We start from the raw sequence: 22,694 nt of genomic DNA, 5'->3' as shown, positions 1-22,694 counted from the left end.
TTCAAACCCCTGAATACCTCACCAGATTGGAGGCAATCGAGGGCTGTAACCACCTCAAGGGGCCTTCTGTAGATGAATATCAAGTACTTACTAGTGTGGTGGTATGGGATGTAAGTAGGAACTTTGACGAGTAGTGGGGCTGAGGAAAAAAGGAAGGATTGTTTATTATATTGTCTAAGATGTATAAAATCCCCCTCTACCCCTGGTGAACCCCAAGGACAGCAGACCTACCAGGATGGGTGATTCCGCTGACTAACCCCACTACTGAAAAAATGTCTGGATCAACAATACATAATGCTTAGAACGCTATAGTCCAGCTACTCATTAAGGCTATAGAAACAGGGAAAGGGAAAACAAAAGAAAGTCCCTCCCCTTCGTAGCGAAAAGGTGAAAGAGCAGTATCTCTGTGAGGTAATGGCTCAGAAAGCCAGATATGGGGCAGGACCCTTGTGGACTCTCACTCTAAGGTTATGCACAGTTGAACCTCTTTCCAAAACACTTACATGCATATTATGTCTACAGTGAAAACATGAGAGTGGCAATGTATGCTAGTGGCGGCCATCTCAGCGGAGCAGAGCAGGCAAGAAATGCACTGGGGCAGAGGGGGCACAGGTCGTCAACTGCTGTGAATGTCAGAAGCGGTTGCAGTGACGGGTATGCAGCAGAAACTCACCGACCAGTATAAGGTCAGCAGAGTTCTCAAGTAAGGGGAAGAATGACATAAAAAAGCACAAAGCGGTAAGTACTGCACAGAGGATCTGTGGTGCGGAAAGCACTGACTCATAAGTAGGAAAGCATGTATGTGCCGCAGGGAGTGCCAGCTGATTTGAAGCAATTCTATGGCGTGGCACAGGGCTCTAAGTCTCGGAACGAATGCATTGCAAAATGCGTGTGCTCACTACCAGGAACCCTAGAAGCCTGACTCTGGCTTACACCTTTGGGGTCATTGTGTGATAGTACCTCTTCACCCCCGAAGGGCGAGGTTTACTCTGATGTTGTGCATGGTGCATTCATACCAGTCCAGATGCCTCAATATATGAGCTACAGCCCCAAGAGCATTCTGTGGGGCCCCATTCCTACGGGTAAACCAGATATTCTCCACATGGGGTCTTGCAAGGATTCACATACTCATGAATATTCCCTGTCGTCAGGCTGAGACTCTTCTGTAAAAAGAAAAGCAGTTTCGCTTGAGCCTGAAAACTGTATTTCTCCTCTATAACCAATCACTGTCCTTTGGGTCATACTCCCTCCATCCAATGACAGCCGTCTTCCTAGTGTCCATCTTCAGATTTGTACTGCACGTTTCGGTGTTAGGAGTCCTCTCATCTTGCTCTTCTATTGAGACTTTTTTCGCTCCAATTTTTGTCCATCGTTGGCCGTCGTTCAAGTACCAGCAGCAGCAACCCGTTGTCAGCGATGATCTACTTCCATCGCAGATCTTCTCTTCGAGTTCCGCACAAATTGTGGACTACGGAACGCCTACATCGAGGATCGGATCCTCATGTGCCTATATTGCCTGCATCCAGACCATGATGAGGAGCGATGCAAGATTTGTCATGGATTTCTGACGAAGGCGAAGGACTGTTACCGTAGGTTGGCAGCCTTGCTCATGTTGGGGAAAGACTCTGACTCGGCCTCTGGTCGCAGTCATGCCTCGTCCAAGACCGGGCAGTCCCATGAGTGTGCTCCCTCTGAGAAGAGGTCAATATCCTTTGATCCAGAGGATCCAAAAGAAGGCTATGCACCATGCTTCGGATCCTGCAAGGGTCGCTGCAGGAACCAGATTAACTAGGACCCGTTCCCCGTCTCCGTCCACAGTGAGCCTGCCAGCTGGGGGGTACTCTCCATGAGGAGGTCCCTGACCCCTTCAAAGCACAGATCCTCTTCCAAGGACAAGCTTGCAAAGGAGAGGCCCAGGGTCCCATCGACAACTTCTTTGTCCTGCAAGACCATTTTGTCGATGACTGCTTCGCTTTCCATAACGTCTACTTCGTCGAAGGCTGCCCCGTCACTGACCACAGTATCTTCGACAACAACAATCCCATCGATGGCCATTGCCAGCTGCTCCTTTCACACCACTACCAATGCCCAGGGACATGTCACTGGACATTCTGGTGACCATCCACACCTTGTTGGCAGAAATACAATAGAGGCTGCCAACTGCCCCGGTGCCTGGCCCGGTCCACAGCCCTTCTAGACCACCAGCTAGTAGTCCTCCTAAGCTAAGCCCTCCAAGACCAAGGTGCTTACCTAGCCCTACCAGGCCTAAGGAATAGCCTAGCCCCTCTGGGCTGAAATGCTGGCCAAAAACACCACTGCCAGCAACACCCCAGAGGCCTGCGACTCCGTTTGGGGAGTGTGCCCCCACACACAGATACAGGCACTGACACAGACACTACAGCAACACATACGGATCAGTATGATGACTGTGCCCCAGTGGACGGGGTGCTGTTGAGCCTGCCGGGGCGTCACCTCCGGACGATGTTGGATCTTTTCATGCCATGGTCTCAACGGCATCCGCTCTCTTCAGTCTGGTGGCAGAGAAGAAGAGGAAAGAAGGGTTCCTTTTTCAATGCCAGGAGTCTTTACAGAAGACCGTCATGTCTGTCCCCTTGCTGGACGATGTCTAGAAGTAGGGTTTGGCCCTGATGAAGATGCCAAGTTCCATTCCCCCAAAAGAGACCACCTGGAAAAGAAGTACAGAGTCCCAGACTCGGCCCCCAGGTGCTTGAGATCACAACCATTTCCAGACTCTGTGATATCCGCGTCTGCCAGGAAACGCTCATCAAACCCATTGTCAGCGTCCGTGGTGCCTACGGACCAGGAAGGGAAGAAACTTGATGCAAAGGGCAAGCACATCATTTACACTGCCACTTCCACCATCATGGCCACCAATGCCCTGGCCGTCCTGCCCCGGTTTGACTGGGAGCTCTGATATAAGCTGGGACCAATCTTGAACTTCCTGCCGGATGACAAGAAGGCTGATGCCCTGTACCTGTTCCAGCAAGGCAAGGTGGCCTCAGACCATGCCATCATGGTTGGCTGAAGGCTGCAGACTTCAGGGCGGATGTAAAGTCCAAGGTGGTGGACATGCCTTTTGGATGGGGACAATTTGTTTGGAAAGACTGTGGACGAGACTCTCTATTCGATTAAGATCGACATAGAAATAGCACATTCTCTTGGGATACTGAGGCAGAGGAAGGAATTGTATTTTCGTTCCTCAAGAGGGAAGTCTGGCAGGTCCTCCAAGGGGTACTCTGCTCCCTATCGCCAGCCCTTGCAAGCCTTCGGCAGTGGAGGACAGCGTCGTGGTCTCCCACAGGCCAGGATGCAGACGACCAAGCAGGCCTGAACCAGCGGTGAATTCCAGCCTCCACTTTCGCACCCGAGTCGGCAGCCAGCTAGAGAACTTTGTCATCAAGTGGAAGACCATCACCACGGACAAATGAGTGCTGTATGTTCTCCATCAGGGGCACACCTTGGAATTGCAACACAGGTGTCCTCGCATTCCTCCTGCGGCACGTCAAGAACTACACAAAGCCCACCTGCTGCTGGAGGTTCAGGCTATGTTAAGAAAGGGGGCCATAGAGCCTGTCCCCCCGGGGCTCCGGAGTATACTCCAGATACTTTCTGGTACGGAAAAAGTCAGGAGGGTGGCAGACAATCCTAGACTTAAGGCGCCTCAACAAGTTTTGAAGTCCCAGAAGTTTAGGATGGTCACATTGCAGAATGTGCTCCGCAAGCTGGAGGAAGGGGATTTTGTGGTGACCTGGGACCTGGAGGACGCCTCTTTAATGTCACCATTCATCCAAAGCATTGGACGTTCCTGCCTTTAAGGCCCTGCCTTTCGGCCTGAAATTGTCGCAGAGGGTGTTCACAAAGTGCTTGGCTCTGGTGGCAGTGCATCTATGCCTCAAAGGCATCCACGTCTACTCTTATCTGGACGACTTGCTCATCTGCTCCTGCTCTCACACACTGGTGAACCAGCAAACTGCAGAGACCATTTGCCTGACGGCACTCAAATTCTCCATCAATTATCCAAAGTCCTGCATGGAGTCTTCGCATAACACTCTGATCCTGGGTGCCCATCTCAACACAGTGGCATGCCTGGTACTCCCCTCAGAGGAGAGGGTGGCGGCCACCTAGGGAAGGTACAGCACCTGTCGTCGGCACAATGCGCATCAGTGTGAGCCATCAAGTCGCTTTTGGGCATGATGTCCTCCTGCATCCACCAGGCTTCAGATGAGACCCATTCAAGAGTTCCTGGATGCTCAATGGCTTCGGGCCACGAGCACTTGGTCGGACAAGATCGCCCACAACCAGGAAATCCGGCAAGGTCTAAGATTGTGGAGGCTGTGCCAACATCTCACGCAAGGGGCTCCTTTTCAGATCCCACCGTACCAGGCCACGGTCACCACAGACGCTCCCCTATAAGGAACAGGGGCCCACAGCGTATTGTCACACGCCAGAGGCCTATGGTTCCCGGAGGAGAAAGACCTTCACGTCAATGTCGTGCAACTCCGGGCAGTCTTCTGTGCCTAAAATTATACCTGGCACAACTTCGGGGGCATTTGATTTAATGAACTCATGGTGGCAACAGTAAAGACAGACACAAGTGATCACAGTTCAAGGGCGTTTATTGAACTTTGTAAAGGATAAGATATACACATAGTTTAAACCTAAATCTAAGATGGGAGCAAGCTACGACCATCAAATAATAAGGCAGTCTTAGTTGCAACTTGGCAAATGAAAAACGCCTATACTAAAAAAAAAAAAAAATATTGCCAATCCTTACTACTAAATTACAAAGAGTGTGGGATAATGTTCACCAGAAAAGAAAGAAGTTTTTACAAAATGATAAGTCAGGATGGTATGGCTGGGTCTATCTTCCCCACGTTTGAACATGGGACAAGGCGGGACTCTCGAGCACAGCACACTCCTTGGCCTCGTCAGCATGGGGTTCCAATTCATACTATCAAAACCTTAGAGGCCAAGTCTCTTTCCAGACCAGTCTCTTGCCAGAAAAGGCTTGCTGAGTCAAAATAACAAACAAAAGGTTCCTTCTGTACTCTTGTACCCTGGGTGATTGCTCTTCGCCCCTTGGATCTCCCTCCGTCAGGCTCAGATCCCTCTTGCAACTTGGTCCACCCTCTGTCGGGTTCATACGGCCTTCCAAATATTGCTTGTGATATTCAGATGTCTTTTTAAACAATTCCCCACTGCTGACAACCCTCGACCGGGTTTACTCTGGTCGACACAACGTTCATGTGTGTATTGCTCTTGATGCAAAATAACAAAAAAACAAAGGTTCACTCTGTGGTCTTGTACCTTGGACGATGGCCTCTCGCCCCTAGGATCTCCCTATGTCGGGCTCGGATCCTTCTTGCCTTCTTCCTCGAGGATCTCCCTCTGTCGGGGCTCGGATCCTCCTTGCAGTCTGGGCCTCCCTCCTTCGGGTTCACTACGGCCTTTCTTTAACACAGTTCATGTTTTGTTCCATTTTATCAGAAAGCAGTTTTCTTTCTCCTAGCTTTCTTTCGGCATCCCTCTGTCGGATTGACACTTGCCTCATTCCACAATTCACAATCTACCAGAAAGCGGGGTTCCCTTCCCCTAGCTATCATCTGTCAACAAGTTCTCGATTGTACAAGGGATTTAACTTGACCCTTGTAGGACCACTCTGATGCCTCTCACCACCCTTTGCTAGGGTGTGCATGGTTATTGTCAATTGCCTGACTCTGCCTGACCTGTATGTTGGGACATGTCAGGTAAACGGCTCTGGTGTTAGTCCGTTGTCTGTTACTGCGTAAAAAAGTGTTCATGTGGGAAAAAGGGGGTCAGGGGAGTGAAGAGCTTCTAAATATCCTACAGGGTAGGATGGGGAAAAGGTGTTACAGGGAAGGGGATACCGCATCTCAACGCTCAAGAAGACCCCTAGCTCAGGTGATCCTCCCCGATTGGCCCAGCCCCAGGAACTGGATCCAATAGCGATGGCCGTGTCCTGGCCACCTGGACGACAGATCCCCGGGGACTAGTAAGTGAGACACCTTTGGGTTTCTAACAGTGGTGAGGATCTTCATGGACAACACCACCACCATGCTTTACATCCTAAAGGAGGGTGGGACGCACTTGTCGGCGCTCTCCCTAGAAGCTCAGTCCCTGTGGCGCTGGGCAACTTTTCAGGGCATGTTCCTCATCCTATTTCATCTGGCAGGCACCAAGAACACCATTGAAGACTCGCTCAGCAGGGAGCTGAAGTCCTGCCATGAGTGGGAGCTTGGTCAGGATCAAGTATCCCTCCTCTTCTGCGAGTGGGGTCAAGCCCGGATCAACCCCTTTGCGACGGCGCCAAATCCAAGTGCGGGATGTTCGCCAGCAGGTTTCCTCAGCCAAGGAGCCTGGGGATGCTTTTTCGTTCCTGTAGGAGGGGCTCTTCCTGTACACCTTCCAGCCGATTCCACTCCTGCTACGTGTCATCAATATACTTGGACAATGTCATTGCACAATGATACTCATCGCTGCGCCGTGGCCTCTGCAGATCTGGTACCTGTACCTGCTACGTCTGTCGGTTGCCCCGGCCATCAGGCTGCATCCACTTCCCAATCTTCTCTCCAGAGAAGATGGGACAATACTGCACCACGACCCAGCGTCGCTGAGCCTCATGGCCTGGCTCCTGCAGCCCTAGACATTGGACATTATTCCTTGCAGCTGGAGTGCAAGAAGATCCTGGCCTCTAAATTGTCATGCTATGGCCACAAATGGAAACACTTTACGGACTCAAAAGATCACACCACTGTGAATCACAGCTCTGCAGCTCCTCCCATATCTGCTTTCCCTGGCCAAGGCTGGCCTGGCTCACGCCTCCATCAAGGTGCATCTGGCTGCCATATCCTGTTACACCAGGGCGCCTGGTAAGCCCTCCCTGTCGTCGCACAGGCTCATCAAGGAGTTCCATAAAGGCCTCTTCAGTATTTTTCCATCAGTGAAGGCTCCTGCTGCAGCTTGGGAGCTCAACATGGTTTTGATTAAGCTCATGGGGGCCCCTTTTGAACCAGTGCATCAAGCCCCTTTGAAGTTTCTTTTGTGGAAGACATCTTTCTTAGTGGCCATTATCTCAGCCAGGTAGGTTCGGGGTTGAACAGGCCCTCTCCTGCAAGCAGCCATACTTGTCCTTCCACTCTATGATGGTGGTGTTGCGGACCCACCCCACCTTTATGTTAAAAAAAGCAGGGGCGAGGCGCACACTCCAATTCCTGGCCATTATATTACCTGAACAGGTGTCCAAAAACAATCACAGGGTTAAATCCCAAAGTGTCCAAAATATTCACAGGGTTAAATCCCAATTACGGCCCAATAGTTCACAGGGTCTTTCACTGGTCCCCTGAATTGTTTAAATGGGTTCACTACATTTACCATAATTCCTACAGACTGCAACTGCATTTATATTGGTTTCACCTGAATTGAATCGCAACTCAGCCTCCCTGATGAGTATTGCAGATAAGAAAGCGCTTGGAGGAGTACAACAGTGCAAGAAGGGAATCAACCCTGTGAACTATTGGCCAGCAAATTGGGAATTAACCTTGCAAATTGTTTGGACACTTGGAGGAGCATAACAGTGCAAAAAGTGAATCAACCCAGTGAACTATTGGGCAGTAATTGGGATTTAAACCTATGAATATTTTGGACACTTTGGGATTTAACCATGTGATTGTTTTTGGACACTTGTTCAGGTAATATATTGTCCAGGAATTGGAGTGCGCGCCTCGCCCCTGCTTTTTTGAACATTTAACTTGTGGAGATCCGGACTCCAGAGGCTGCGCACAAGGGCTATTGTGCCATACACTGGAGACCCATAATCATGGTTTTCCCCCCTCCACCTGCTAAGGGTATGATTTGTGTGTTGGAAGGGAGTCTTTCACTGGTCAGCGAATTGTTTAAATGGGTTCACTACTTTGAGCATAATTCCCAGAGACTGCAACTGCATTTATATTGGTTTCACCTGAATTGAATGGCAACTCAGCCTCCCTGATGAGTATTGCAGATACGAAAGCGCTTGGAGGAGCACAACAGTGCAAAAAGGGAATCATCCGTGTGAACTATTGGGCAGTGATTGGGATTTAACCCTGTGAATATTTTGGACACATTGGGATTTAACCCTGTGATTGTTTTTGGACACTTGTTCAGGTAATATATTGGCCAGGAATTGGAGTGTGCACCTCGCCCCTGCTTTTTTGACCACCCCACCTTTATGCCTAAGGTTCCTTCTGAATTCCACGTCAACAAGCCTTTGGTTCTGCCAGTCTTCTTCCCTTCTTTCTACCCCTGACGAAAAGGATGTTGCATTCGCTGGATGCTGCTCATGCCTTGAAGTTTTATGTGGCATGCACGAAGGACTTTTGGAAGACATCTCAACTTTTTGTGAATTTTGGACCTGTGACTCACAGGAAGGCCCTGTCGAAGGCTTCCATATCTAGGTGGCTCTCCGGCTGCATCATGAGCTGTCATCGTCTGGCCAACAGTCCTCTTCCAGGCCGGCTGAGAGCCCATTACACCAGAGCCATTGCAGCAGCGACTTTCTCTCTGGTATTCTCCGGCCTGGCATCTGAAGGGCTGCTACGTCGAGGTACACCCACACCTTCACGAGATTCTACCGTGTCGATGGGGATTCCAGGGAAGAGTCCTCAGTCGGCCAAGCAGTGCTACGCAACCTGTTGGAGATGAGTCTGCAAAGAACAACTTAGGAGAGGTAAGAGGATTTTTAGCCCTCTGGTTAGCACATCCTCAATAACTTTAGGCGAAGCCTAGAGCAGCAAACAAACAAGTGCCAAGAGGCTATTTATGTTCCCTTTAACGATTGGGGTCCCAATACCTGAGATGTCAATCAATAAAACACAAATCAGATGCCAAACCATTTTACAAAAATATATATAGCATTTATTTATTTAATATTTCATCTTGAAACCAGAAGTATATTCAATATCAACACAGTTTAGTAAAAACTTAATTCACCAAATAAATGGTATAAAGTGCAAAAGCTAATAACGTGTACCCCTACAGATTAAGAGGTAAAAACAGCAGAGTAAACAGAAAAAACGCAAACAATTCCCAATTAATACCAAACAATGGCAGAATGTGTGAAAACTGAGTGAAATGGGGTTCGAGTCACTCGGTGGTAGTGTTGTATAGATGTAACCAAATAAACTTAATCACGCACTACATTCATTCTACTTCAAATTCAGACATACTCATTCTTTCTCCACTCTTCCCAACATGTTTCTTTCTGGAAGTGTGTAGGTAAATTGAACAGAAATTCATCAGGGGCAGTCTGCCGTCTACCAACTCGAAACAATTAGAAATAACGTAAAAACTTTAATTAGGGTACATTTCTTCTAGTAACTACCACAATTTGATTAATGTGAAGTGAAACGGGAAAAATTAGCTGGAGAGCCAAATGACAATTATAAAGGCCACATGCACATTTCCATGCGGATAGAGTCTCCAAAACTTTTTCTGGTCCTTTGAATGGTCCAAAATTCGTTTGGGACTTGACCTCAGAACTGGGACTCCATACGTCGTTAGAGAAAGTTCATGAAGAGTAGCAACATGTGATCTTCCGAATAGTTCTGGCTTTGGGTCCGTGTGTCTAACATCCAATGTTGAGCAAGGCACCGCTGGGCATTCATTCCTCATGCATTTGACAACGCATTCTGGATGGCGTAGTTCACTTGTTAGTTGTCGTGTTGGTGTCCTTGCTTCTCCCTCAGTTAATGATGGACAGGACTGGCTGGGTACCCCACAGTGTTCTGTTGTCTAATAATGGCTTCTAGGAGTCATACAATTACTGATCCAGCGCCGTGGTGTTCGTGTCTTCTAGTGCCCGCCGTCTGTGCTTGCAATGCCGTAGCTGAGATGAGTCTGCTCCAGGGGTAAGTGTATTGCTTCTTTAGAGCCTTGCCACTGCCCGTGGTTGTGTATATGATGATATGATATGGCATTTATAACATGTCTTTACGCAACTGTTTCTTAGGCGTGACAAGACAAGGAGGGGGAAACAAGGAAGACAAAACCACAATCTTACTAGGCCTTGTGTCATTCAGATTGCCCAAGTGCAGGGAAGTGGAAGGGGAGAAGTGCTGAGGGGGGTGAGGGAAGGGAGAAGTGCTGAGGGGGGTGAGGGAAGGGAGAAGTGCGGGTTACTCAATAAGTGCAGCCAGCAAGTGACTCCTAAGTGCAGAGAGAAGGGACTGTAGGGTTGCAGATACAGACCATAAGTGCTGGGAGAGCCAAGGGGCAGTGCGAGGGCAACTGGACATGCAGGAGCCTGGGCCCAAGTTCAGAGGGTAGCCAGGTGACCAGTGTGTGGAGCAGTCGTGACAGCAGGGCAGAGAAAGAGAGAAAGCGGAAATGAAAAGGAAGGTCTTGAGTTGTTACCGGATCAGGAGGTGGTTCCTTTGCTACCAGTTATCTCAGCTTCCCCTTTTTCTTGCTGTCTGCCTCCAAATCATTTCCTTGTCATTGTATTCAGATACATAAATGAACCCCTGAACACCTGCCATGCTTGCTGATGAATGAAACCAGAAGCAAAGAACAGTAGAAGAAAAGATAAAATAGGGAAATTGTATTTAAAGTCAAGGTTGATTCCTCAATCTGCTTTAAGGAAGTGCAGTGAAGTTAATGAAGTACATCGATTTAGAATAAAGGCACAAACAGGCAATAATTTGTTTATATTTTAAACAAATGTTGTTAGGTTTTCAATTAAATGATGCAACAAATATTGTGAGGGTTGAGACTGACACACAGGTGGCATGCTTTTGGGAAAAGACTTTTATTTATACCAAAAGAAAGAAGAAAACAGTGGAGCGAGTTAGTGCTCAGAAAGATTCTGACTTTGGATGCTTGAAAACAAATTACAATTCAACCCTCCAAAAACTGAGATTGTTTTCAGTTCTAAAAGGGAATTGACCAATTTACTGCCGTTGGTTCCTTGTCCAACTTTGTTTGGAATTGCATCCAAATACACCCAGTCAGTAAAATACCGGCACCGCCTTGGCGGAAAGGGGAATTACCGCCCCATTCCAAGGTTGGCGGGGCGGTAATTCCCCCTTCCACCATTGCCCTTCCACATTCCCATTTTTGCCCCATAGGGCATAATGGGAATGGGAAAGGCGCTAATTACGGTACCGCAAATTGCAGTACCGTAATTGGCTCCCTGGGTCCCTTTGCGGGTTGGTTTTTAACGCCTGCAAAAAGCAGGCGTTAAATTCCCCAACCCGCAAAGGGACCTCGTAGTAAGGCGGTAAGGATTTAACGGTACCGGTAAAATACCGGTACCGGTAAACCCTTACCGCCTACCGTGTAATGAGGCCCAATGTCTTTTTTAAACAGTTCCTGTGGACATCCCTCGGCCGGGTTCACTTTTGACAGCACACTGTTTCTTGAGACTTTAGACTTGCCCCCTTCTCGTCAGCATCCCTCTTCCGGGTTCACTCTTGCCAACTTCATATTCACATTTACTTTCAATGTTTGCAGGATCCACTTCCCTTGCTTTCTTTATAGTTCTTAGGTCAAAGGCTTTCGACTGTACAGGGATTTTGCTTGACCTTCTGTATGACCACTTTGACCTATCTTGACGGCTCTCCTGCGGCCTTCTGGTATCTGTAGTTTCACTCAGACAGGGGCCAACCAGAGTTTCTTGGAGCAGCACCCACATGGTGTCAGTCCCTTCTACAGCTGGTGTCCCTTTTCCAATGTTACAGTACACACTTTGCGTCTTTCATTCACAACCGTCCGGTTCTTATCGGCTCTCCCCTCGACTCACCGGTTCTGATGAACCGCTTGTCGTTCCGCTTTACTGGAGTCAAGGACAGTACCATGGAAGCAGGAGTCTCCATCCCTCCGTCTTATCTGCGTCTATATGCTCTGTGTACCATTGACATCTGTTGCAGCACACTTGGGCTATTTTCCTTGGTCTTAAGTTTCTTTTAGCAGAGGGTTCGCAGGTTTTTGTCAAAAAGGGCAAGGTTGTGTCTCTCCTCGACGACCTCTCAATATTTGCCGCCTTTCTCCTCCTCTTGAACTGCTGGTTGTGGATAGCTGACTCGTCATGCGGTCTGCCTTTCTCGTACTGTGCTCTCTTGCTCCACCTTTTATCCCTGTGGGGGACAGGAAAGGGCCGTTGGGTGTGCGTGATTCTCGTCAATTGCCTGACTTTGCCTGACCCTTGTATTGGGACATGTAAGGTAAACTGCTCTGGTGTCAGTCCGTTGTGCGAAAGTGTTCGTGTTTGGGAAAGGGGGGTGGTTTTGAACGTCCTACAGGGTAGGATGGGGAAGAGGTATTGAAGGAAGGGGGATACCGCGTCTCACCCATCCGTGTCCCACTCCCCGAGGACCCTCCATCCAGGTGATCCTCCTTTACTGGTCCACCCCCAGGAACTAGATCATATAGCGATGGCTGTGTCCTGGCCACCTGGATGACAGATCCCCGGGGACTAGCTAGGGAGAAATCTTCAGGTTTTTCGCAGTACCCTTACAAATACTAAATTGGACTACTGCAATGCTCTTCTGTAGGGCATACCGAAATATCAACTTCAGCGCCTTCAGGTGGCCCAGAACTCAGCAGTACGACTGGTCTTCTCACTATCACAGAAAACACTGGTTTCAGATTTTTGGAGAGGTCTTCATTGGCTGCCAGTACAGCAACAGATTCAGTTCAAGATTTTATGTCTTGTTTTTAAATGTATCCATGGCCTTGCCCCAGCCTACCTAGCATATAAGATTGTGGAACTTATTCAGACCCAAACATTCCAGGCTTACAGCAAACATTCCACAAGTGACATCACTCCATACATACCTCATCCAGGCAGGATGATTACACAGGAAGAAAGGCCAATCACAACACCCCCAGTCTCTCACCTCGGTCTCGGGCCTCCTTGTGTCTTCCAACAGCTCTTCTACGTTGTTTCCTGTTCGTGCTTTGCTGTACACGGCTCCCCAGCAGTTCCTGGGAGCCTGGCTGTGCTTACCTGCTGACCGTCTTCCTCTGCGCTCTTCTGCATCGGGAGCCCCAGCCTTTTCCGGTCATCTGTCTTCTTCCAAACAGGTAGGGTCGCCATCTCTCCTTCCGACACATATCGGTCAATAGCTGCAGGTTCAGCTCTTCCACCTGAACAGTGCTTTCCTTGCTCACGGTGCCTTCGGACAGGGGACGACAATGCTGTTAGTCCTTCTTCCCTTTTTAAGTTACATGGAACACAAAAGCTAGACTGCTCAGTGTAATGATATTGTGAGTTCTTTCTGATGCAGAGGTTCTTCCTCATCTCAGTATATTGAGGGAATGGTACACTGGAGTCAGCCTTGATCTTCCTCGTCCCAGTACTAGTGGTACTATTGCTATAGCACAAATACATGGAGGAACTTGTATGGTCAGAGGAAGGAGAAGAAGGTGATGGAAGAAAGGTGGGTGAGGGTCTATTATACTGTGTTATCCCATGATGTCCTCCCTCTATCCCAGAAGGGGAATCCCTCTCCATGAGATCCACCCGCTGAGTATCGCCCCCAAGGGGACTATCGGGAAGTGGCTTCACCTCCCTGGCCTCATGGAAAGGGACTCCCGGAAAGGGCCTCCCCCTCGGGAGAAGGGACAACATTATAGGATTTGTCACAGTATACATATTATTCATGAAATTAACAAGCAGTAAATATACAAGAAAAGGAAGGACAGGAAGGAGGGTAGGCAAAACAAACATCTGAAAAACAACTTTTCACTATATCTTTGGCTCAATCAACTATAAAGTTTGTTAAATGTACCCCACATTTCATCAACGTCTTCAAACATATCACTATTTTTATAGCAGACTTTTTCCTTCACTGATAAGATCACTAAACTATGCAACCGTTCGTCATACGTAGGTTTACACTTGTCTTTCCAGAAACACAGTATTTGTTTCTTTGCTATCAAAATGTCTCAGTAGATCAATTTCTCCATTTTAGAAAAAGCCCCAATACACAAGGAATTGGATCTCTAGGGAGTGTGAGGTTTAAAAAAAATAGTTAATAATGTTCAATGAGCCCATGGTGCAAATAAGCCATCAGTAGAGACATAAGGACAGCACTTTGCAGTGGCAGAAATATATAATTAAACTTACCTTGTTGTGTTGTGGCCGACAGTTGAGTTAGTAGCAGTATGCCACAATCTAAGAGTCTTGTTGGTCAGAAATAAATTGAACGAACACCAAGCAATGAAAAACTGAAAACTGGCATGGAGAAAAAGATTGTTGCTATTTATTAAAAGCAGATGCGTCTAACACATTTCCATGGGGACACATGCATGCATTACATACAGAGGACGTTTGTGTCCATTGTGCACTAACATCCTGACAAGGGGCATTGCCTAGCGTTCCAGTTGCTGATGTCACAGAGGTGTGAGTGGTATGCTTTATTGCTGCCAGGTCACTTAGCCTTAGAACCATCACAAAGCAGATTGGATTATCACAAGATGGCGGTGTGGGTCTGGTGGTATTCACAGATATTTATGTACCGAAATGTAAGTTGAGCACCACCAAAAGAAATAATTGAATACATCTATATATAGTTCAGTTTGGATGTCATTATGATTTGTGCATTTTAACACTAAGTGACTCTTCACTAGATAACTGCAACATCCTTTAACATTATTGTGTAATATGCTTGTTTCACAAATGTTTACAATAATATTATTTGAAAAAATTACTGATGCAGATATCATTACGATTTCTCGATTTAAAAACGTGAGTGGTGGGCGTGGCCAACTGCGAGATGCAGTAGACGTGTGCCCTAGGAGCTCCCGCGGCCGCGGCCTAACATCCTCCAACAATTGACCATTTGCAGTGCTTGGTGAACCCCCAAAATAAACTCCCCAGTGCCTGATACCCCTGGGGCGCATCTGGGGTGAATTCCAGCCCGAAACACGCAGGAACCGCAGTGATAGTAGCGAGAGAAAGAGACGCCGGGCAGCCCGCGGAGGAATCAAGATGGCCGCCGGAGCACAGCTCTGAGCGCGAAGCGAAACATCACTGCAACCAGCGGTGACAGCAGCGGAGACAGACCCGGTGTGCCTGTGAGAGCTGAGAGCGCCAGCGAGGCCCCGAGGGAACCTGTGAGAGGAGCTGCCCGCTCTGCCCGCCCGATCCGGGAAGGACAGGCGCGAACAGCGGAGAGCTGCGGAGGAGGCCCGTGTACTGTGGAGGCGGTCCCGCTGGTGAGTGCCTGTTGCTGGAGGCCCCGCGCGAGGCATGTCCCGATCGCTCTGGGGGGGGGGCGCCAAACTCGGAGCTGAGAATCCTGCGAACCAACCCCATCCGGGCCCCGGCTGAGTAGACGGCACGAGCGCCGGCACAACTCCCTGTCCGTGGACACTTTGGGACCTGCTGGCCTGCTGAGTGAGCAACAGCGGGTTAGACCATCCGACGGGGCCCGCACCTCCGGGAGGCTTTGTTTTCCCTTCCCCCCCTGAAGATATTGGGCGATACTACCGAGGTGCAGGTGGCCCTGGTGCGCGCCACGGGGCAGTGCCTGGAGGGGCGCCGACGTTCCCCCCCTGCCCCTCCTGCCGCTGGTCCTGTGGGGGCAGACTGCTGGCTGGAGTCTGTTGCTGTGGCTGGGGCGGTTGGGGAAATCTACTGCAGCCTGGAGCCACCTGTGGGGAGTGAGGGCAGCCGGGTCTTCCCTGCCCTTGGATCTACAAACATTGAGGACCCAGAATCAGGAGGTGGGGACATGTCGACACACTGACTCCAGCAGCGCACAGGCACCCCAGGCGCAATATAACAAATCCCTAGCGCCGGTGGCCGGGCCAACACACCCGCTGACACGGACTCACCACCAGGCTCTGTGCCCTCCTTTTCCCCACCCGCTTTGGTTGGGGAGGCTGCCTGCGCCCATTTAGGGTGTGTGAAACGTTCATAGACCTGTGCACTTGTCCTGGTGGGGCTGGACCAGTGTGTGGCAGGACCACATCCGAGATACAAGAGGGAGCCCGTGGGGCCTTGCAGCGACCATGGGGAAAGACAAAACTAGAAGAACCACCCGGCAAAACAGAATCGACCAATATACGATTCCCCCATCGCAACCTCCGGATACTCAACCGCTGCCGTCGGTCGAAGAGGACTCTGCACCTGGGCTCTCCCTAAGAGACGTTATGGCGGCTATAGCGGACTCCCGCTCTTCGATGGAGCAAAAGATGGACGGTATTAGCCTGGACATGTCCCTCCTCCGACACGACCTGCAGAAACTATCGGCACGTACAGGTAAGGCGGAACAGCGCATCTCCAACACAGAGGACGGGTTGCACACAGTACAACAACAGCTTCAAGGAGTTACCGCCAAACTTAAAACTCTGGAAGCCAGAGTCGAGGAAGGGGAGGGCAGATCTAGGCGCAATAATATCCGCATCCTCGGTATCCCCGAAAAAGCTGAAGGCCCCTGCATGGAGCTTTTCTTGGAGCAATGGCTGATGGACCTGTTCGACCAACGATACTTTTCTAAATTCTTCTCTATAGAGAGGGCACATTGAATGCCCACTGGCAGGCCAGTGCCTGGTGCTCCGCCGCGAATGGTGATAGCAAAGTTATTGAACTACCGAGACCGAGATACGCTGCTGTACCTTGCACGAACCAAGGGCACGACCACCTTTAATGGGTCCAAGATAGCCTTCTTCCCGGACTATACCCGGGAGGTCCAGAAGGCGAGGCAATCCTTTGAAAAGCTAAAACGACAGCTGCAAGCGATGGGAGTCGAGTATGGCCTGCTCTTCCCGGCCCAGCTGAAAATATATTATAAGGGTACAACAGTTCACTTCAACGACCCAAAGGAAGCCTGCGTTGGGCAGAACAACATATTGAAGGGGACTGGTCGGCTACCCGACCCAAAAGGGACAGTAATCCTAGACCACCACCAGTACATCCTCCGGATCCGGACCAACCACCCTCACCGAACCAGCCGGCGGTGGCCGGAGATTGAACATGACTGTTTCTTGCGGATGGGCTTGCCCCCACATGCGGGGGCATGTCCAGACTGATGCTGCAAAAGGTATGGGGGTGTGCCACAGTACTGTTACAAGTCGTCTAGGTCGTTAATAAAGCGGCTTGCGGGGGCATATTTCCATTGCACGTGGGAAAGGCAACGGGCCCCCCCCCTTTATTTTCTAATTTCTTCTAGTGTTAATTTGTACAAGGGTTTGTAAGGCTGCCACCTTACAGTTGTTGAGGGTCAGCAATGTTGGGGCGACAGGTACTTCGAGTTGGGGTGGAGTATGGGGTGGGGGCGGGAAGGGATAGTTTTATTAAGTTCTGTGTTACCCCGGGAGCAACGCGTCACCGCAAGCTCCGAGGTCTGTTGAGGTTCATGATAAGACGAGGCTACAGATGGTTCAGGCAGCACAATACTCAGCATTCAAGGTACATACTGCAATACATCACCAATGACGGGGATGCCCTCCTTGTAATACACCTGGTCAACCCCTCGTGTGAGTCTCTAGATGGCACCCTTACAACCCCAGTCGACTCCGACTGAACGTCCCAAGTCTCTCAAGGTGCTTCCCTGGAATGTAAATGGGATGGGCTCTGCGATCAAGAGGCGCTTGATTAAACAAACACTTAGTAGACAATCCCCCGACGTGGCCCTGCTATCCGAAACCCACCTTGCGGGTTCAAACTGTTTTTATTTCCAACGCACAAACTACAGGGCTGCCTTCCATGCGGGATATACATTGGGATCCAGAGGCACTCTCGTTCTCATACAGAAACGCGTCCCCTTCACCCTGCAGTGCTCGGAACAAGACCCACGGGGCCGCTATGTGCTGATCCTAGGTACACTTTGGAATGAAAGGGTTGCCTTCGTCTCGGTGTACTCCCCGCCCGGATTGGGGCAGGAGCTACTGGACGAATTGACTGCCCTGATAGGTAAACACCAACCTGATAAGTTGTTTCTGGGGGGAGATTTTAATGATGTCATGTGCAACTCCACCGATCGTACCCATCTCAGACATCGCAACCCGGACACCCCCACAAAGCTCTCTACCTTTGCGGCCGCCATGGGCCTGGGTGATGTATGGTGAGAGCTACACCCGGACGCCAGGGTGTACTCCTTCCACTCTGGTGCCCACGGCTCCCTCTCCAGGATTGATTATCTCTTTGTCCCACATACAGATCTTTATAGGGCAATAGCGGCGAAGGTCCTTCCCCGGGGCATCTCAGACCACTCGCCTCTGCTTGTGGAGATTCGCACGCAAGGCGCTTCCCCCCCTAGGACGTGGAGATTGAATACTTACTATCTGGGTTTCCCCGAGCTTGTTGATCACCTTACCGAAGTCTCTACCGAGTACTTCGGAATTAATGACAACGGAGAACAGGATCCAGTGGTGGTTTGGGAGGCCTACAAGACTGTTTTGCGGGGCGCCTTAATCTCCTGGGTGGCAAATAAAAGGCGGGAGAGGCTCCAGGATATAACGAAAGCGGAGGACGAACTGGCCCAATGCGAGAACGAACACACCCTTGACCCAACCCCGCAGACCCAGCTCTCCTTTTAACGAGCCACCGAGCGGCTCTGAAACCTCTTATTAGATAATGCTAAACAGGCCCATTGGGACTCCAGAGCCAGAATTTATGAGCACAGAGACAAAGCTGGCAGAATGCTAGCCTGGTTGGAAAAGAGGGATGAGGGACAACAATGTGTTCGTGAGATTGTCACCCCACGGGGAGAGAGGTTCCAATCGGATGCAGAAATAGCAGAGGCCTTCGCCCAATTTTATGAAACACTTTATCGGGCCCCGACCTCGCGGCTGGACCCATCCCCCCTAAATGACATAATATTCCCGGCTCTCTCAGTGGAGCAGAGGGCGAGTCTGGACTCTGATCTCTCGGAGACTGAGGTGGCTGAAGCACTAGCCCAACTGCAGACCGGGAAAACGCCGGGTCCGAACGGGTTCCCGGTGGAGACATGGCAGAAACTGGGGGGGGTCAACATAGCGTCCTCTATCCATAAAATGTTATTGTCAGCCCGGGAACGAGGCGCTCTCCCACAGGATCTGTGTAAAGCTACCATTGTGGTCATCCCCAAGCCGGACAAGCCCCAGGAGCACTGTGCCTCCTACAGGCCAATCTTGTTAATCAATGGCGAGGCTAAGGTCCTCCCCAAGCTCCTGGCCAATAGGCTACAACCGGTGGCCGATACCCTAACACACCAGGACCAATGTGGCTTCATGCCACACAAATCGACCCGGATGAACCTGCATCGACTTCACTTAGCGTTAGAGAGAGCTCCCACCATTGATAACCCGCTTGCCCTTCTGGCCATTGACTTTGAGAAGGCTTTCGACTTGGTCCGATGGGATGGCCTCTGGGAGATCATGGCACGTATGTGTCATGATCTCTGCTTCCAAAAGATCAGGACTTGCCCGACTCCCTTGGAAGCAGACCCATAACCCCGGTTCCGAGTGCCAGCCAGTCCCAATTGGGACCTTTTGGACCCTGTCCTGGCGCCAGTGGCACCAGGCTCATAAAGATGCCCAGTCCCAGCGCTGGAAGCGCCGGGCTCATAATCCTTGGGTGGACTTACCTGCAGCAGACCATGCTGCTTACTTACCTGCCAGTTGACCCCTTGATCCTCTTCTGTTTGGGACTACTTTTCCTGTTGGGTGGGGCAGGAGCCACTCCCTAGGTTCAGAACACTGGAACTCTTCTGGAAAGCAGGAACTCTTTTCTTACCTAGGCGTGGCTGTGGAAGGAGACACCTAAGCACTACAGGAGGCTATTTAAACCACACCGATGGATGAATCTTGCTTTGCGTTATTCTGCATTCTCTGCAGCAGAACGCTCATCGTGTCTTCTGCTTCTGATCCTGGGCCTAAGGGAACAAAGGCTTACCATCCTGGAATCCAGTCTTGAGCAGCACCTGTAAAGACAAAGAAAGAACAGGTTAGCACTACGGTCTTCAGTGGCAGCACATCTCTTACCTGGTCCATCGGCTGTCACCAACGCCTCGCGCTGCATTCCGGCATCTGAAAGACAAAGGCTTACCTACTCTTCGCATGCTCCGGAGGTCTTCGCACTGCATTCCGGCATCTGAAAGACAAAAGCTTACCAGCTCTTCGCATGCTCCGGAGGCCTTCGGCGCTGCATCCCGCATCTGAAAGACAAAAGAAGGTGCGTTTAAAGACATTGGGCAACTTTATTACTCACGTGCCATTACTCCTTCCCACGCCGAATCCAGTGGGTATTCCAGCACCCTTCAGCTTCTCTAAAGCTCCGAACTTGTACCTGCAAGATAAAAGGGACAGTTAGTGCGCATCGTGAAGCAGGCTACAAGCGCTTACTTACATGCTTCCAGGCGCTTCTATTCCTCACGCGGGTTCGATCCTCAACTCTCATCAGCCCGCCATCCGCCATCGCCGGAACCCTGCAAAACAAGAGATATCATTACAAAAGACTTTTAAGACATTTGAAGTGCCCAGAACTTACCGTTCGTGCAGTTAATGACGGACAGCAGTCCTCTGAGGTCAAAAGGCCTGCACCCTTATCCAGTGAAGAAACTGGTTACGGCACCCTGCCCCGAGGCAGATGGAGAGCTCGGCGTTCACTTACCTAAGGTGAGGGTGTTAACCTTTGGGGTTCTACAGGAGAAGAGAAAGGGAAGAGGAGAGAGGCACCCAATAACCCCAGTTCATTAATCCCATATTTTCTATCTGCAGACATCTTACTCTTCGAGTCAGACATACAGTGCACAGAGGTCCAGCCCAAAGAGCCAACCGTGTGTTACACATCACCTTTGAAGATACGGCATTCCCCCAGTCAAGACCGGCGCCTCTGCGGGAATCAGGTGAGCGTTACAGAACGCAAAGCCAATCGCAAAACTCCCACCCAGGCGCTATGGAAACCTCGGATACCGACCAGCTAGCCCAGTTACTTGGGGAACTAAGAGCAGAAGTGCCTGCAGCCCGTCAGGAAACGAATGCTCTAAGAAGGGAACTGATTATTTCCAAGGAGCGAACAGACGATCTCGCTAGACAATTGCTACAGTCACAAGCCGGACAAACTCCGTTACCCGCATCAGGGGCAAATCTTCCTTCAACATCCTCTACGAACCCAGTGCAGATCAACCTACCTGGGAATGTACCTCTGGCTCCGCCCAAACGATTTTCTGGTGACCGAAAGAGGTTTGCAGTATTTATTAATCAGTGCCGGTTGCACTTCTTATGCCAGCCAGCAGCCTTTCCAACTGATCAAGCTAAGGTAGCTTTCGTACCTTAGTGGCAATGCAGCAGACTGGTCGATCCCTCTAGTTAATCAAGATGATCCGGTTCTCCATGATTTTCAAGCTTTTCAGCTCAGTATGGAAAAACTGTTTGCAAGACATTCACAGGGGCAGGCCTTGGACAATGAGCTCCTTTCATTGCGCCAGGGTAATCAAGACCTTTTGGCTTATATTGCGTCTTTCAACAGACTGATAGTGAAAACTCGATGGCCTGAGGACAAAAGGATTACGCTGTTTTATAGAGGTCTACGTGGAGAGCTCAAAGATGTGTTAGCCCAAGTAGTGAATCCCCCGCAAGACTGTTCGGACTATATTGACTTAGTCGTTCAAATTGACCACAGACTGCAGAACAGGAAGGCCGATCGTTCCAAGTTTGATGCTCGAGTATTTTCCAAACCACCAACTCCTACCAAAGGAGTAGACTCCGGGGAACCCATGCAAATAGGGGGCCTGAAAGGACCACTAACACAAAAGGAGCGGGAAAGGAGAAAACAGCTGCAATTATGCCTCTATTGCGGAAACTCGGGGCACTTTCTTCGAGACTGTCCGGTGAAACCAGCCAAGAAGGCAGTAGGAGCTGCAGTTACCAGGGTCACAAACTCTGAGCAGGGAAACGACCTCGCCCGACAAGAATAGAGGTCCTCTTGCCGAGCGTTAAAACCAGTTCCGTGACCTCGCATTTCGTGATACCTATGGTCCTCATTAGCCCTGAACATCCGGATCGATTACATGCGATTGAAGCTTACGTCGACAGCGGTGCCATCGGCAATTATGTGGATCATGAAATGGTTTTGAGGATGAATCTGACTTTGTCCAAAGGCTGTAAAGGACGTCATTACTACGGTGGATGGTACGGAGATAGCCTCCGGACCAGTAACGCATACCACCCAAGAAGTGACGCTAGTAAGTCAAGATGAACACCATGAGAAGATCGTGTTCGATGTGATCAGGGCCCCTCAGTTCCATATTAGTCTAGGAATTCCTTGGTTAGAGAAGCACAATCCTCAGATCAATTGGCGAGCAAGAACGGTTCAGTTTCCAGAATGTGTCTCTACTTGTCACCCTCGACCTGGTGTTGCACTGGCAGCAATTTCCTCGGAGGCTCCTCAGTTACCTCCTGATTACCTAGAATTCCAAGATGTTTTCCGGAAGGATCAGGCTAACTCTCTACCTCCTCATAGGTCTTATGACTGCCAGATAGACCTGATACCTGGATCTACTCCTCCTTGTAGTAGAATTTATGCCCTCACCGAGCCTGAGAATCTTCACCTCCGACAATATCTGGATCAATACCTAGCGAATGGGTTTATTCGTCCTTCCAAGTTGTCATGCATGCTGGACGCTACGCTCGTAGGACAGCGAGACCGTTCTACTCCAAATGGAGGCTATTCGATACGTTACCGGGAA

At 49.9% G+C, this 22,694-nt stretch overlaps 1 protein-coding gene across 2 annotated transcripts in view; it reads left to right on the top strand.

Annotated features, from left to right (window-relative positions):
- The window catches only part of TOP6BL (TOP6B like initiator of meiotic double strand breaks), a 1,011,792-nt gene that overhangs the window by 352,638 nt on the left and 636,460 nt on the right, over positions 1-22,694 (top strand). The window lies entirely within an intron of this gene.

The sequence above is a fragment of the Ambystoma mexicanum genome, chromosome 2p, assembly GCF_040938575.1.
Source record: "Ambystoma mexicanum isolate Mex_15411 chromosome 2p, UKY_AmexF1_1, whole genome shotgun sequence".
In the NCBI taxonomy this organism is placed as follows: Eukaryota; Metazoa; Chordata; class Amphibia; order Caudata; family Ambystomatidae; genus Ambystoma; species Ambystoma mexicanum.
This window is presented reverse-complemented; position numbering and strand designations above follow the sequence as displayed.